This window comes from Haematobia irritans, chromosome 1 (assembly GCF_050003625.1).
Source record: "Haematobia irritans isolate KBUSLIRL chromosome 1, ASM5000362v1, whole genome shotgun sequence".
Classification (NCBI taxonomy): domain Eukaryota; kingdom Metazoa; phylum Arthropoda; class Insecta; order Diptera; family Muscidae; genus Haematobia; species Haematobia irritans.
The window spans coordinates 119204012-119220772 of NC_134397.1; the positions used below are offsets into that span (position 1 = coordinate 119204012).

At 32.5% G+C, this 16761-nt stretch overlaps 1 protein-coding gene across 1 annotated transcript in view; it reads right to left on the reverse strand.

Annotated features, from left to right (window-relative positions):
* The window catches only part of Ace (Acetylcholine esterase), a 414922-nt gene extending 400920 nt beyond the window's left edge, over positions 1 to 14002 (reverse strand). Inside the window, 1 exon segment of the mRNA XM_075291477.1 lies at positions 13213 to 14002. The gene's annotated coding sequence lies outside the window, so the exon portion shown is untranslated.
* Positions 14003 to 16761: the final 2759 nt, after the last annotated feature.

Sequence of the window (16761 nt, forward strand, 5' to 3'; positions counted from 1 at the left end):
TTTGTTTTAATGTAGTGGTACGATTGCGAAATATGCAGTTTTTTTTTTCGAAAAAACAGGCGATCAATTGCTTGGAAGTGCTCATCTTGAAACACCCGTACAGTCGACTGCTCTTTAATTTCGGGCTCATACGCATAAATCCATGATCCCATCACCTGTCACGATGTCATCGACTTCTTTCGAAGCACCGCGATCGTATTTTTGGAGCATTTCTTTCGACTCATGTACACGACCCTTTTTTTGATCTTGCGATATCCGCATCAATGGTTCCGGAAACATCAACTGATTTTTACCGACCTTCATGAAATTCGTCTTAGAGTGAACTACGAATTCGGAAAATAAAAAAAAATGAGTAAGACTTTATGAAATGGTTTTTACATTGTACAAATGCATCAACGTTTATCACAAAATTATAAAATTTTCTTCGAAACAAACAACTCTACAGCGAAAAACAAATGACAAACGATATTTTTTTTCAAAAATTTCGTTTGGAAGGAAAGAATAATTTGTTTTCGTGTAGTGGTAGTATTGCAAAATATGCAGTTTTTTTTCGAAAAAAACAGGCGATCATTTGCTTGGAAGTGCTCATCTTGAAACACCCATACAGTCGACAGCTCTTTAATTTCGGATTCATACGCATAAATCCACGATTCATCACCTGTCACGATGTCATAGACGTCTTTCGAAGCACCGCGATCGTATTTTTGGAGTATTTCTTTCGACTCATCTACACGACCCTTTTTTGAGCGATTGACAAATTCTTTGGGATCCAACATGAACAAATTTTTTTAATGGTCAAATGTTCGTGCAATATTGGATGTATGCTGGTCCCACTGAAGCCTAAGGTTGTCTCAATCTTACCATAGATAACATGATGATCTTGCGATATCAGCATCAATGGTTCCGGAAACATCAATTGATTTTTACCGACCTTCATGAAATTCGTCTTAGAGTGAACTACGACCTCGGTTGACCTGTTCCTTGACGGAGCTTCATCGCCCTCATTTGAATTAAGTTCATCGATGCTCCGTTGAGTTAATCCAAGTCGAAAGTTGTAAAAAATAATCGTACGAAAATGTTCACGATTTAATTCAATTTTTTGGGCGAGTTAAATATTTTAAGTTGCTGTAAAGAACAAAAATTGCACTCTTATGTTAAAACGTTTTGGGTACGTATAATCTCAAGCTTTACGATCGAACTGTCAGTTGGCAGGGCTGCCCAATCTCGCCAAAGAAAAGGCAACACTCGTAAATCCGTATTCATTCACTATTCACTAAAGACCCCTTGTAGAATTCCCAAAGAGTACCGACAAAAAATTTATTGTGTACCACGCAATGAAAAGTTTAAATTGAAAATTCATCTTACTTTTTACCCACAGTAGTTTAAGTTCTTATGTGCATACATGTATATCGTCTTATGTTTGCGAATAAAGGACGGAAAAAAGAATAAAAAAATACACAACAACACCAACAACTTTAACCATCAACGACTGAAGTACTAAATGTGCCTTTTCATCAGAATATTTAATAATGCCAAGTAGAAGGAATAAATACAAAAATGTACTCATGTATGTACGTTTGTATGTGCAATATGTGTACCTTAAACGGACGTACCAGCGAACAGACAGACCATCATTAGTTTACCAAAGAAAAAAAGTAAAGATAAATAAGCGTCCATACCAATAGACTTTACCGTGTCTGGAAAGCCTCTAGGCATTAGAATTCGAAAAGGCCAAAAGAGACAAATTGAAAAGTAGTGGGGCGGAGGAGTATGTATAAAGAAAAATATAAAATAGGGACTTTGGGAAAATTCTCCTTACACCACACGAGAAATGGAACAAAAGAAAACTGAAAAAATTATAATATTTCATTATGGTAAATATGTTATTTCCATCATTTCCATATTCGAGAAAGCTACCATCTGTGGTAACATATGGTTCTTTCTACCTAATATGATGATGCCATTTTAAATAAGCCATATCGCATAGATTCATTAATCGATGCTTGTTTTATTGAAAGCTTTTAGAACTTTAAATAAAATTAAATCAATCAATAAAATTAAAATCTACACTGAAAAAAATATTGACCTAATATGGAAGATTATGCAACTTAAATTTTAGGACTCGAAATTTACGCAATGTTAAGGACAAAATTCTTTAAAATAATGACATTTTAATTAAAAGAAAGTTTATAATCCTTGCTTCAAAAATTTTTTTCACTAAATTTAGGATACAAATCTTGAAATTTTGCGTCCCTCTGTTGAAGTTGTAGATCTTTGAAGTAAGGCAAATGTCCTTTAAAATAAAGAAAAACATTTTTAATTTAAAGAAATCGTCTTTATCTCAACGGACATATTGAATTTTTAAATTTAAGATAAAAATGCTTCAAATATAGGCTAAGACTTATTTTAAGGATTTGCATCTTTGGTTTAAAGTTTTTTTAGCATTAAGAAAACAGGTTGTACTTTGAAGTACTTGGCATAATTTGGATTTTGAAACTGGAATTTGTTTGTACATGAATACCTTTAGTAATAAAAATTCGATGAATGAGATCTGTAACCAATTTTAATTTTATCGATCCTAGATTTAAAGCCAGGGAGGTCCCTAAAAAATGTCTTTATTTTAAAGAAGCCAAGTAAACTTTTTTTGAGTGTATATAAATATCTCATTTATCGAATTTTCATTCTCTTTTTTTTTTTTTTGATATATTAATAAACCCAGCAAAAAAGCGTCGCCAAAAAAGTTGTGAAGATGTTCTTTATGGTACCAAATTTACGCAGAAGCAATGAATTTAACATGGGCTTGTCATAGGACGGATGTTCACCATTTCAACGGGCGCTGCAATGAATTTGCATAACTTCTTAAGGTGTGATCCAAATTCATTGTTTTGGGTGTGAATTAAAAAATTCTGTGATATTTTGCCAAATAAATAATTTATTTGGCAAAAAATTTTAAATAATTTATACCATTTTATTAATTCTTACGCTTTTTCTAAAGTTTTGAAACGAAAAAAATTTAATTTAATTAAAAGAACTTCATGTGTAGTTAAAATAAAGAACACCCTTCACTGAAAAAAAAATATTTACGTGATATTAAAGATTACGCAACCTAAATTTTAGGATGCGAAATTTACAAAATATTAAGGGCAAATTTCTTTAAAATAATGAAATTTTAATAAAAACAAAATTTATAATCTTTGCTTCAAAAAAAAATTATTAAATTTAGGACATAAATTTTGAACTAAGGCTAATTTTCCTTAAAGTAAAGAAACACATTTTTGATTTAAATAAATTGTCCTTAAATTAACTGATATATTGAAACTTTAGATTTAAGATAAAAACGCTTCAAATATAGGTTAAGAGTTATTTTGAGGATTCAGCGTCTTTGGTTCAAAGCTTTTTTGGAATTAAGAAAACATTTTTTACTTTGAAGTATCCGTTATAATTTGGATTTTTCAACTGGCATTTGTTTGTACGTTAGCACCTTTATTAATAAACCGCGAAAATTTTGATAAATGATGAATTTGTATCCTAATTTTAATTTTATTTGTCCTAGATTTAAAGCCAGATATGTCGCTAAAAAATTTCATTATTTTAAAGAAGCCGCATCTTTGGCTCGGATTCAATACCAAAATCCTTAAGGGAAGGTCAAAAACTTTGGATCCGATTAAAGTTTTATTTTGAGTGTTGGGAGAACATTTTTGGAAGTGCTTTTAAATTGTGCCTCTAGAAGAACTTCCAAATTTTTTTCATGGGAAGCTATTCGCATACAAACAAATGCCAGTTTAAAATCTGTTAAATAATAACAGATACTTCAAAGTAAACAATTGTTCTTAATTGCAAAAAAAAAATTAAAACAACAAGTAAGTAAAGTCCAAAGTCGGGCGGGGCCGACTATATTATACCCTTCACCACTATGTAGACCAAAAATTTTTGTTACCATTTCAAATCGTTCAAATTTGTTGGGAGTTATTATGAAGGCTTTTATTAGAAATATTTATATAATTTATATACAATATGGAGACAATTTTTTGTACTTCTATAGAATCTCTAGAATTAAAATTTAAATCGGCTGACACCCTGGGATGAAACACAATGTTAGTTACAAAATATGGGAAATATAAAGCTAGAGCAATTTTAATGCAATTGTACGAAATAATATTTACGATTTATCGAGCGAGAAATACGTATTCGAGATAAAGGAAAATTTAAGTAATATTTAAAATTTTTGCTACAGTGGCGCTTTCACAAGGATATTGTTTAAATCTCGGCATTATATGTGGTCAATTGTGGGTTGTGATATATTATTTGGCCTAGTTTATTTAAAACTCGACCGTTTTGTGGAAAGTGTGGTATTACAGTGTGAAATATGACTACGAAATCTGAACCAATTAGATCAAAAAGCATATTAAATATATTCTCTGTGGAAACTATCGAGTCAACTGAAGGAAACTCCCATTGAAAATGGGTCTAAATTATGAAATATTCTACTCAATTCTGGCGTATATATACAAAATTTGAAGCAAATCAGGCTTCAACTCTGGCTTTTGTGCAAATCGGACGAAATATATATATGGGAGCTATATCTAAATCTGAAGCGAGTTCAAACAAATTTGGCACAGTTAACCATACTATTAAACGTACTCATTGTGCTAAATTTGAAGCAAATCAGGGTAAAATTTTGGCTTTTGAGGCCATATAAGTCCAAATCGGACGAAAGGTATATATGGGAGCTATATCTAAATCTAAACCGATTTAGCTGATGTTTTGCAGGTTTTACGTGACCGACAAAACATTCAGATGTACATCGGTTTATAAATACGTGAATTATGATCAAATCGGTGATAAATATATATGGCAGCTATATCTAAATCTGAACCGATGTCATGAACCAAAATCAATAGCGATTGTCTTTGACCCGAAGAAAGACCCCATGCCAAAATTGAGGACGATCGGACTTAAATTGCGAGCTGTACTTTGTGCACAAAATTACATATACAGACAGATGGACAGACAGACAGACAGACAGACAGACGGACATCGCTAAATCGACTCAGAATTTAATTCTAAGCCGATCGGTATACTAACAGATGGGTCTATGACTATTATTTCTTGGCGTTACATACAAATGCACAAACTTATTATACCCTGTACCACAGTAGTGGTGAAGGGTATAAAAATGCAAAATCGTCAAAATAAGCCTTGGCCATATATCAGTTAGTTTTAAGACTCTCTTTAAACCAAAATACATATGACTTTAGCGGAGTATGCGTGTCCTAAAATTTAGGTTGCATAATCTTTCATATTAGGACAATATTTTTTTTCCATGTAGCCAAAATTTGGAGAAAATTGGAATCAAATTTCAATTAAGGCGTTTTGTTTTTAGAGTTAGGAGATTCGACTTAAAAAGTGGTATCTTTTCTTAACGGAAAATTATGTAGACTTGAGGTCAATGTGTCCTAAAAAATTAGAAATTTATCTTTAATATTAATAAAATCGTTTTTAAATCAATAATTTTTTTCTCTCTTGGCTATAAAGCTAAAACTTAGTTAAGAATAGAAGGCATTTTGTCGACTTAATTTCGAAGACGTATTTTACTTGGAACATGACATAATTAATACTTGACGCCGAGAATTTTAATTTTTGTATATATTGCACGGTATTTAACTAATTTCAGTTCGTAAAAACTGGTTGATTTTAGTAAAATTTTGCCAAATATGAGAAAATGTTGCTTACTTTAATTATTTTTGGCTTACTTGAATGAAGTGAACAGAAAAAAACGTTTATAAAAATGAACTAGACAATTTTACTACACTGAAAAACCCAAATATTTCAGCTAAGTAGAATACGAATTCTACTTAGCTTAGAAGACTAGTTTCTCTGATATAAACTTTTTCCTTGTCCAAAAGCCGTTAAACTTTTCAATGAAGTCGTTTTGTCCTTATAGTTAAGTGATTCAACTTAAAAATTGGTATCTTTACATGAAAGAAAATTTCGTTTGATTAAGGTCTACTTGGCATTAATAATTCTACTTGGCATTAATAATTCTATAAGTTTGTTGACTTTTTGTATATTCACCACAAAGCGTTCAAAAATAGGAGATGTTTTGTTGTACCCTATTTTAGATTCATTGTTTATTTGCAGCATAATTTCTACTTTAAGTCGACTCTGAATTTGGAAACTTAAGTTGTCGTTAATGAGTTTTTAAAGGGCTTTGATGAAAAAAGCAAAAAAAAAACGAATAAATTAAAATTTTCCGCAAAACTCAAATTTAAACAAGTAAGGAAAGTCTAAAGTCGGGCGGGGCCGACTATATTATACCCTACACCACTTTGTAGATCTAAATTTTCGATACCATATCACATCCGTCAAATGTGTTGGTGGCTATATATATTTAAAGGTTATATATAAATATCACTCGATCTGGACAGAATTTGATAGACTTTTACAAAATTTATAGACCCAAAATTTAAGTCGGCTAATGCACTAGGGTGGAACACAATGTTAGTAAAAAACTAACTTATAATACCCTGTTCCAGAGTGGACGAAATATATATATATATATATATATATATATATATATATATATATATATATATATATATATATATATATATATATATATATATATATATATATATATATATATATATATATATATATATATATATATATATATATATATATATATATATATATATATATATATATATACACAGTCTCACATAAGTTTACATACCCTTGAGGTTTTTACCTTATAACTAAACATGTTTCTTGTTGTTGTTTATAATCCAGACTAAAAACATCTTCTTGAAAATGGACAAATACATTGTTTTTCAAATTAATTTACAAAATCTAAAGCATACATATGCATATTTTATTATATTTTAATAATTAAAGAAAATACAATTTCTTAAACCGTATGTAAACTTGTGTAAGACTGTGTATATATATATATATATATATATATATATATATATATATATATATATATATATATATATATATATATATATATATATATATATATATATATATATATATATATATATATATATATATATATATATATATATATATATATATATATATATATATATATATATGGGAGCTATATCTAAATCTGAACCGATTTCTTCCAAAATCAATAGGGTTCTATTCTGTGCCAAATTTGAAGTCGATTGGACTAAAACTACGACCTAGACTTTGATTACAAAAATGTGTTCACGGACACACGGACAGACAGACACGCGGACATGGCTATATTGAGTTTTGGTTCATAATTATTGTAGACTCCTCCCTATGAACCGATCAAGTACCAAATACGTTATTTTTGTTTAACATTTCGTTATTTTACACTGAGAAAATATTACCGTGAGGCCAAAGATTTCATGTACTTAATATACGTGAGATTGGCCACTGTGGCCATATGAATGTAAATCGGGCGAACGATATATATGGGAGCTATATCTAAATCTGAACCGATTTCACTAAAATTTGGCACTCTTGACTATAGTACTATTTGTTCTTTTTGTGCAAAATTTTAAGCAAATTAGGGTAAAACTCTGGCTTCTGGGGCCATATAAGACCATATCGGACGAAATATATATGAGAGCTATATCTAATTCTGAATCGATTTCTTCCAAAATCAATAGGGTTCTATTCTGAGTCAAAACACAAACTTGTGCCAAATTTGAAGTCGATTGGACTAAAACTGCGACGTAGACTTTGATTACAAAAATGTGATCACGGACAGACGGACATGGCTATATCGACTCAGGACCCCACCCTGAGCATTTTTGCCAAAGACACCATGTGTCTATCTCGTCTCCTTCTGGGTGTTGCAAACATATGCACTAACTTATAATACCCTGTTCCACAGTGTGGGCAGGGTATAAAAAATCCGAAACAAACAATATTCTATGTAAGCCGTCATTTGGATCATACTTCTCTTATCCCATCGCTGTTACTAAACCGGGAACATCTGAACAATGAACAAATTCATAGTCTTCGGAAAAGAATGGAAGAAAGTTTTTTTTTTTTCATAAAGGAACAATAACATTTTAGGCGTCTATTTAGGCAAAAAAAAATTAAGATTTACGTTATTGCCTCCGATACATGAAGGTGGATGCACTGCCTACTTTATTGTATACCAAAAAGCGCAACTAAACTCTTACTGCTGAAGTATTTTTTGCTGGGTTGTTAATCGCAACTTAAATTTCGAAATTCAAACAAACAATTCAAAGGCATTCAAGTGTGAATTATGTCATTTTTTTAGCTTTGCAGTGAAGAAACAAAAAGTCAATGAATTTACGATTGCATAAAATTTGATTTAGTCCTACAAAAATTTCTTTGATGTAAAGATATCGATTTTAATATCGAGTCGCCTTACTTTAATAACAACAAAACGCCTATGATGAAAAGTTTATAAACATTTGAACGCAAAGAAAAAAAACGTTTGGAAAACGTGTACCGAAAATGCTTTTCTTTTGTTAGAGTTTTTAAAATTTCTTCGAAAATTTTAAACTTTTATCACCAAAAAAATTCATTTGTTAAAAAATTTTTATTTTTTCAATAAAAACAAGTATATACGGCCGTAAGTTCGGCCAGGCCGAATCTTATGTACCCTCCACCATGGATTGCGTAGGAACTTCTACTAAAGGCTGTCATCCACAATCGAATTACTTGGGTTGCGATAACACTTGCCGATGGCAAGGTATCGTAAAACTTTTTAACACTGTCTTCTAAATTGTAAGTTAGCCCATACGGGGTATAAATTAAACAAAAAAGGCCGATTAAATACGTATATAATACAGTTTGACAAAATTATCTATAAAAATGAAAACTTGACAAAATTATCTATAGAAATGAAAACTTGACAAAATTTTCTATAGAAATAAAAACTTGACAAAATTTTCTATAGAAATAAAATGTTGACAAAATTTTCTATGGAAGTAAAATGTTGACAAAATTTTCTACAGAAATAATTTTTTTACAAAATTTTCTATAAAAATAAAATTTTGACAAAACTTTCTATGGAAATAAAATTTTGACAAACATTTCTATAGAAATAAACGTTTGACAAAACTTTCTATAGAAATGAAATTTTGACACAACTTTCTATAGTAATAAAATTTGACAAAATTTTCTACGGAAATAAAGTTTTGGTAGATTATTTTTGGCGATATGGACCAATTTTTGTGTAATAAGTCATCGGCTATATATAACTAAAGACCGATATTGACCAATTTTTACATGGCTGTTAGAGGCCATATATTGACAAAATGTACCAAATTTCAACCGCATCGGATGACTTTTGCTATATACAATTATTGACCGATATGGACCAATTTTTGCATGGTTGTTAGATACCATATACTAACACCATGTACCAAATTTCAACTGGATCGGATGAATTTCGCTCCTCCAAGAGGCTCCTGAGGTCAAATCTGTTGATCGGTTTATATGGGGGCTATATATAATTATGAACCGATATGGACCAATTGTTGCATGGGTGTTAGAGACTATATACTAACACCACGTACTAAATTTCAATTGGATCGGATGAATTTTGCTCCTCCAAGAGGCTCCGGTGTTCAAATCTGGGGATCAGTTTATATGGGAGCTATATATAATTATGAACCGATATGGACCAATTTTTGCATGGTTGTTAGAGGCCGTATACTAACATCAGGTACCAAATTTCAACAGGATCGGATGAATTTTGCCCCTCCAAGAGGCTCCGGAGGTCAAATCTGGGGATCGGTTTATATGGGGGCTATATATAATTATGGACCGATATGGACCAATTTTTGCATGGTTGTTAGAGACCGTATACTAACATCAGGTACCACATTTCAACCGGATCGGATGAATTTTTCCCCTCCAAGAGGCTCCGGAGGTCAAATCTGGGGATCGGTTTATATGGGGGCTATATATAATTATGGACCGACATGGACCAATTTTTGCATGGGTGTTAGAGACCGTATACTAAGACCACGTACTTAATTTCAACCGGATCGGATGAATTTTGCTCCTCCAAGAGGCTCCGGAGGTCAAATCTGGGGATCGGTTTATATGGGAGCTATATATAATTATGGACCGATATGAACCAATTTTTTCATGGTTGTTAGAGGCCGTATACTAACATCAGGTACCAAATTTCAACAGGATCGGATGAATTTTGCCCCTCCAAGAGGCTCCGGAGGTCACATCTGGGGTTCGGTTTATATGGGGGCTATATATAATTATGGACCGATATGGACCAATTTTTGCATGGTTGTTAGAGACCGTATACTAACATCAGGTACCACATTTCAACCGGATCGGATGAATTTTTCCCCTCCAAGAGGCTCCGGAGGTCAAATCTGGGGATCGGTTTATATGGGGGCTATATATAATTATGGACCGACATGGACCAATTTTTGCATGGGTGTTAGAGACCGTATACTAAGACCACGTACTAAATTTCAACCGGATCGGATGAATTTTGCTCCTCCAAGAGGCTCCGGAGGTCAAATCTGGGGATCGGTTTATATGGGAGCTATATATAATTATGGACCGATATGAACCAATTTTTGCATGGTTGTTAGAGGCCGTGTACTAACATCAGGTACCAAATTTCAACCGGATCGGATGAATTTTGCTGCTCCGGGAGGCTCCCCAAGCCAAATTTGGGGATCGGTTTATATGGGGGCTATACGTAAACGTGGTCCGATATGGCCGATTTTCAATACCATCCGACCTACATCAATAACAACTACTTGTGCCAAGTTTCAAGTCGATAGCTTGTTTCGTTCGGAAGTTAGCGTGATTTCCACAGACGGACGGACAGCCGGACAGACGGACAGACGGACAGACGGACGGACGGACGGACATGCTTAGATCGACTCAGAATTTCACCACGACCCAGAATATATATACTTTATGGGGTCTTAGAGCAATATTTCGATGTGTTACAAACGGAATGACAAAGTTAATATACCCCCATCCTATGGTGGAGGGTATAAAAATTATTTTTGAACCAACAACACAGTCCATTTCGTTTATATCAAGTCTTTAATAAGACACATTTTACAGTTTATAGTAAAAATTTTATATAGTATTATGTAATGTTGAACATCTTTTCGGAATCTCAAGACGGGCGTAGCAACCACTGCTCCATGGTGCCCAACTAAATGTATATTACTGTTAAATAAAGTTTGTTTAATGGGCTCGCGGGCGCCGCAAGCTATGCTATATAAATATAACTTAACTGGATAATTATCTATTGTTGACAATAACAGCTACATAACTCAGTGGATATTGTGTCGGCTTACAAATTGCGTGGTCCGCGGTTCAATTCTCCGTCCAGGTGAAAGGTAAAATATAAAAAATTTATAAAATCGAATAATTTCTTCTACATTATTTGTATTACAGAAAAAGGTGATAAAAACTAAAAAACCTCGTGGAAGTGAGAAAGATGTGATGGAAAATGTAATTAGCCAGAAAAGATTGTTTTTTGAGTTAGTCTTTATGAAATTGTTTTTACATCCTGGAAAAGAATAAACGTTTATCACAAAAAGTATATACTTTTCTTCCAAACAAACTTCCTTACTGCGAAAATGAGAAACGATCGTTGTTTGTCTAAAATTACGTTTGGGAGGAAAGAATTATTTTTTGGGTGTGGTCAAGTACAAAATCTTTGTATTAGAGAGATGTGTCTTCTATTTTCCCCCAAAACTGGAACTTATATTTTAAGGACATGAAATCTTTGTGCTTACGACAATGTTGTCTTCAGTGCAGCTGCTCAGCTCAGCTCAATTGTTACATTTATCGAATTCAATGCGATTCCTCCATGAAACAAAAAATTTACTTATGCTAAATATCTTTCGTTTCCATAGAGGACAGATGGATGGAGATTATTAGATAACTTGAGGAAGTTTTTTTATATGGATTCAGTTAAATAATCTCTACATTTTCGTTACTTCTAGTAACATATTTACCACAAAATTACAATACAATGACCTATGGTTGTAGTGTAGAATGTAATTATCAGTTCAATTATCGATGTACTATTTCTCTTTGATACAAATATGGTATTTTAAGACCATAACAACCAATATGTAGCTATAGCTTCCCAAAAGATACATTTGTATACATTTTCAATTCCAATTTAGTATTTATGTTTCATATTTCTGGACAAAAGTAATTTCTCTAAAAGCTATGGGTTCTGTTTTCCTTTTGCCTCTTAATTCTCAAACTTTTTGTATGTCCTACGCTTGAATGTCATAGACACAGGGCACATGGACACACCGAAAAATACGCACAAAAACACAAACATATTTTAATAGAGAAAATGGAGACTGAGTGCGTGAGTGTTCACGGATCATGGTAAACATCAAAATTGTTAAATGCTGACTGAAGGAAGCATCGAACCATCGAAACGGTCGTCGTCTTTGTTGTTATCCTGGTAGACATTCTCGTCAACATCATCATCATCATCGCCGTCATCGTCGTCGTTGCTGGCAGTGCTATCAAAAACACCAGTACAACAGCAACAACAACATCACAATTTGAGACAACAACAATTCTATTTTTTGCAAACGAAACAACAGAAATGGTCGATGATGGCTAAGATGTGAGTTGGTGGGGAGGGGGCTTGAAGGGACTAAGTGTGATGGGAAAATAACAGAAAACGGACCAACAAATCTTAGATGCGGCTATATTTGTTTTTGTTGTTGTTTTTGTTCTTGTAACTGTAGCTGTAAGGTCTTTGTTCTTTTTTTTTTTTTGCTTGCTTTCCTTTTCAAGACCAAAAGAAACTGTTATACCTGGCGGTTAGTGCGTACAAATGTGTGTGTGAAATAAAAAGTAAAAGTAATTCCACAAACATTCACTCGTCTATACATATGTGTTTGTGTGTGTGTGTGTGTGTGAAATAGAATGGGTATGGGGGCCTCTAGCATATCCTCATGAATCCAAAGTAATGCCACATAGATAACAGTACATTCGTTATAAGCTCACCGTGTGTATAGGTATGCCTTTCTGATACCTGTGTTTGTATATCCGTGTATTTATACACTTCATTGTCCTTTAGCCATAACACCATTTATATGGTGGGTAGGGGAGCTATGCTGAGGATTGGGATGGGTATGAGATCAACGGATACAGTATGGAAGTGGGACGGAGATGAGGGAAACACTTGTTATTAAGAATAATAACAAAATCACTTACATTTAATTTGTCCTTAAGGTCTCAGCAGCGTCCTTTTTTACAGAGTGTGCATGTGACTCTGTCTGTTTGTCTGTGGATATGCGTGTGTGTTTTTGTTATTTTTTCTTCGTTTTCAGGTTTGATCTCCAGGATACACTTCGTTGATTACAGGTATTTGACTTTCAATATCGAGTCGTAGTTGTCTGGCCACCAAAAAGATATGGGATTTTTGTGTTTTTTTCTTTTCTTGGGTTTTTCTTTTTATTAAGAAAAAAATCTTTTTAAGATTTTTTTGCAAATCAAATACTTTTTTCACTTTATTTTGTCAAATCAATTAGCACTGGCAGGGTTTTGGTTTTCTGTTAATATTCAATTTTTGAAAGCAAATTTTATATGATTTATTTCTATTTTTGGGGAAGAGTGTAAATTTTTAATGGTATTCGATTTTTCACAAAATCTGGAAATCAATTTTTTGTTGGGTTAACACACAATTTCGTTTGTTACACTATGTATTTCTATTGGAATCCTTTACCTCACATATGCCACTTTTTCTGAGAACAAATTTTATTTATTTTTATTATTTCCAAAAAACAAAATTCATACAAAGGGATTTGTATCTCTGAACTTTTTCCACTTATTTTTTGTCTTTCCTCCAATGGAAATGTGTTTGTGGGCCTCCACTTGATGATGAAGAAGAAGAAAAGGAGGAGAAAAATACTATCCACTTTCCTTTCTTTGATACCCTCAGAAAATAGGACTAACACACGTTTTAATGGTCACGATTACAGTAAGGCTGCTCTGAGCTCAGAACTCATCGACGTCTCTAACTAAACTGATTCAAAAAGTATAAAAGACATCATCTTAAAAACTAAAATGAATGCATACGATGGCAATGTATAACACTAAGCAGTGAATGTAAGCGTATATACATACGACTCTCTCGCTCTCTCTGTTGTTGGCTCTCTTGCTCTCCTTGGGGAGGCTGAATTTTCTCCAACCCCCGTATTAAAAATATACTATAGTATTTTTATTATACAGGGAATTTTCAGGCTCTCTTTTAATCTCAGTCTGAAATCTCAGAGAAATGGTCACACACTCTCTCCAGTTTCCCCCCAAATACAACTGTTATACACACTACAAGACCACTACAAACATCTTAACTGAGCTCCCCATTTATAGACCCCAAAAATATTTAAAAGCTTTCTCTTCTCAAACATTCTCCTTTGCTGCAAGTGTAAGTAGATACCACTAAGTGTGTGTGTGTGTGTGCGTATATGTATGTTTGCTTGTGTTCGTAAAACACTTTTCTACCTGGTTTATGTTTATATTTGTTTATTATTATTTTTGTTGGTCGTTGCGAGCTTTTAAGGTTCTTACGAGTATATTTATTTTGTATATTCTTGGCTTACTTATATTCATCTGCAAACATGCACAGACACTTGCACTATGAAGATAGGGCCTACATTTGTTATGTACATACACGTGTACGTGTTTCTTTACACTTCATCCGTTTCTTTTTTCGTTGGCCTATAAAGGACTATCGAATTTAAGGCCTACAATGTTCAAGGCCTGTTTTTTTTTAATATTGAATATTTCAAATTTATCTAATTTGTGTTCAATTTTAAAGAAATTTTAACTAAGATATGCAAATACTTTTTGTTAAAATCAAGAAAATTTAATAAACAAAATTAATTTTTTCGCTTGTTAGTTCATTAATAATTATTTAAGTTTTTTTTTTTCATTTTGTAGTTTGAGGAAAACAAATGAAGTTCAAAAGTGCAATAATTTCCGCCATACGAAGTTCAAGATGGGCGCATTTGTAATACAATTTAAAAGTTTTAAGAAGTTCCATACTATTTATATATACAGTGCCGGTCAATAAAATAGCACCAACGTCGAGCATACTTTTCATTCCATAAAAAAATCTGTGTTTATTATTTGAACATAACTCGTGGTAGAAAGCCAGTTTTGTCACCCTTAATGGTAAAACGTTTAGTTCGGACGACTAAAGCAAATCCATTTATAGCAGCTACGGAGCTGAAAAAAGCATTGGATGTGCCGGCAAGCGTGGAAACTATTCGTCGCAGACTTCGAGACAACAACCTCAATGCCTATAGTCCTCGAAAATTCTAGAAATTCAGATTTTTGTCCTCCACATCTACGGTCAATATTTCGACTTTTTGTATGATTCATGTTTTTTTTTTTGGAAATTAGGCAACTATAATATCCCTACGGCTAATGGTTCAACCCCAGGACGGGCGCAATACTCGCTTCTAAATTTGAGATTTGTTTTCTTGATTCTAGAAAAAAAATTAATTCTTCATGGCTTTCTTTCTTTAAAAATTTGTTAAAGACATCATAAATTGCAAAATGTATACTTCACTTCAAGTAGAAATTATGCTATGTCGATTCACTTACCAATTAAGACAAACTGACTTCAATGAAAAGTTTATCGACTTTTGGACAAGAAAAAAAAACTTTATTTTATTATTATTTCGGCTTGAGGTCCTTTTTAATAAAAAATTCTTTTTACGATTTTTGATTACTTGTTAACTTTATTCTCCAATATTTCGACTAACATCGTTAGTCTTCGACGGGGATCTACATAAATAACAAATATTAGTACACAATGTACGAGTAACACAAACAATTTATATTTACATTAAAGTATTTTTAGGAAATAATCAAAAAATTGTAGAGAGTGATTACGTCTGCTTTTTAGAAAATTTGATTGCCAACTAAAAAGCAGACGTAATCACTCTCTACAATTTTTTGATTATTTCCTAAAAATACTTTAATGTAAATATAAATTGTTTGTGTTACTCGTACATTGTGTACTAATATTTGTTATTTATGTAGATCCCCGTCGAAGACTAACGATGTTAGTCGAAATATTGGAGAATAAAGTTAACAAGTAATAAAAAATCGTAAAAAGAATTTTTTATTAAAAAGGACCTCAAGCCCAAATAATAATAAAATAAATTAGAACAAGAGGTCAACAAAACGAAGGACATAAAAAAACTTTATATCATATTGTAAGGACAAGGGATCTTTTGCCTCATGACAATACTTTTTTACAGCGTAGTCTTGCTAGCTCATCTGTTTGCAGTTAACTGGTATATGTGGTTAAACACATTGTATTGCCTAGCCATCTCAGTAAGGGATTTGCGGCAGTTTTGTTGAGTAGCATACACAGAGAAAAGTAAAATGTTTTATTGTGCGAAAATTCACTAAATTATACTCCACATTTTGAGATTTCCATAAAGGGTTGTTAAAACCAGGAAAATTTAAAGCCCTCTTGGGCTTTTTTTAACTGCAGTTCACAAAATTACACCCTCTCATAGAAGACAAAATGAACTAAAAGTAAAAAAGAAAATCATTGGCTCGAAATTATGACCATTTTTGTTCATTCTTACTATTTTTGGAAATCTTACGAAAATTTTCTACTGCTTTAGTTCATATTGAACGTATGCGTACGGTCATTGAACTTCATACCCACGTTTAGTTCACAAAATATTTGAGACATACTTAAAAAATGGAAAATTTCATTGGGCTGTGGAAAATTTCAAT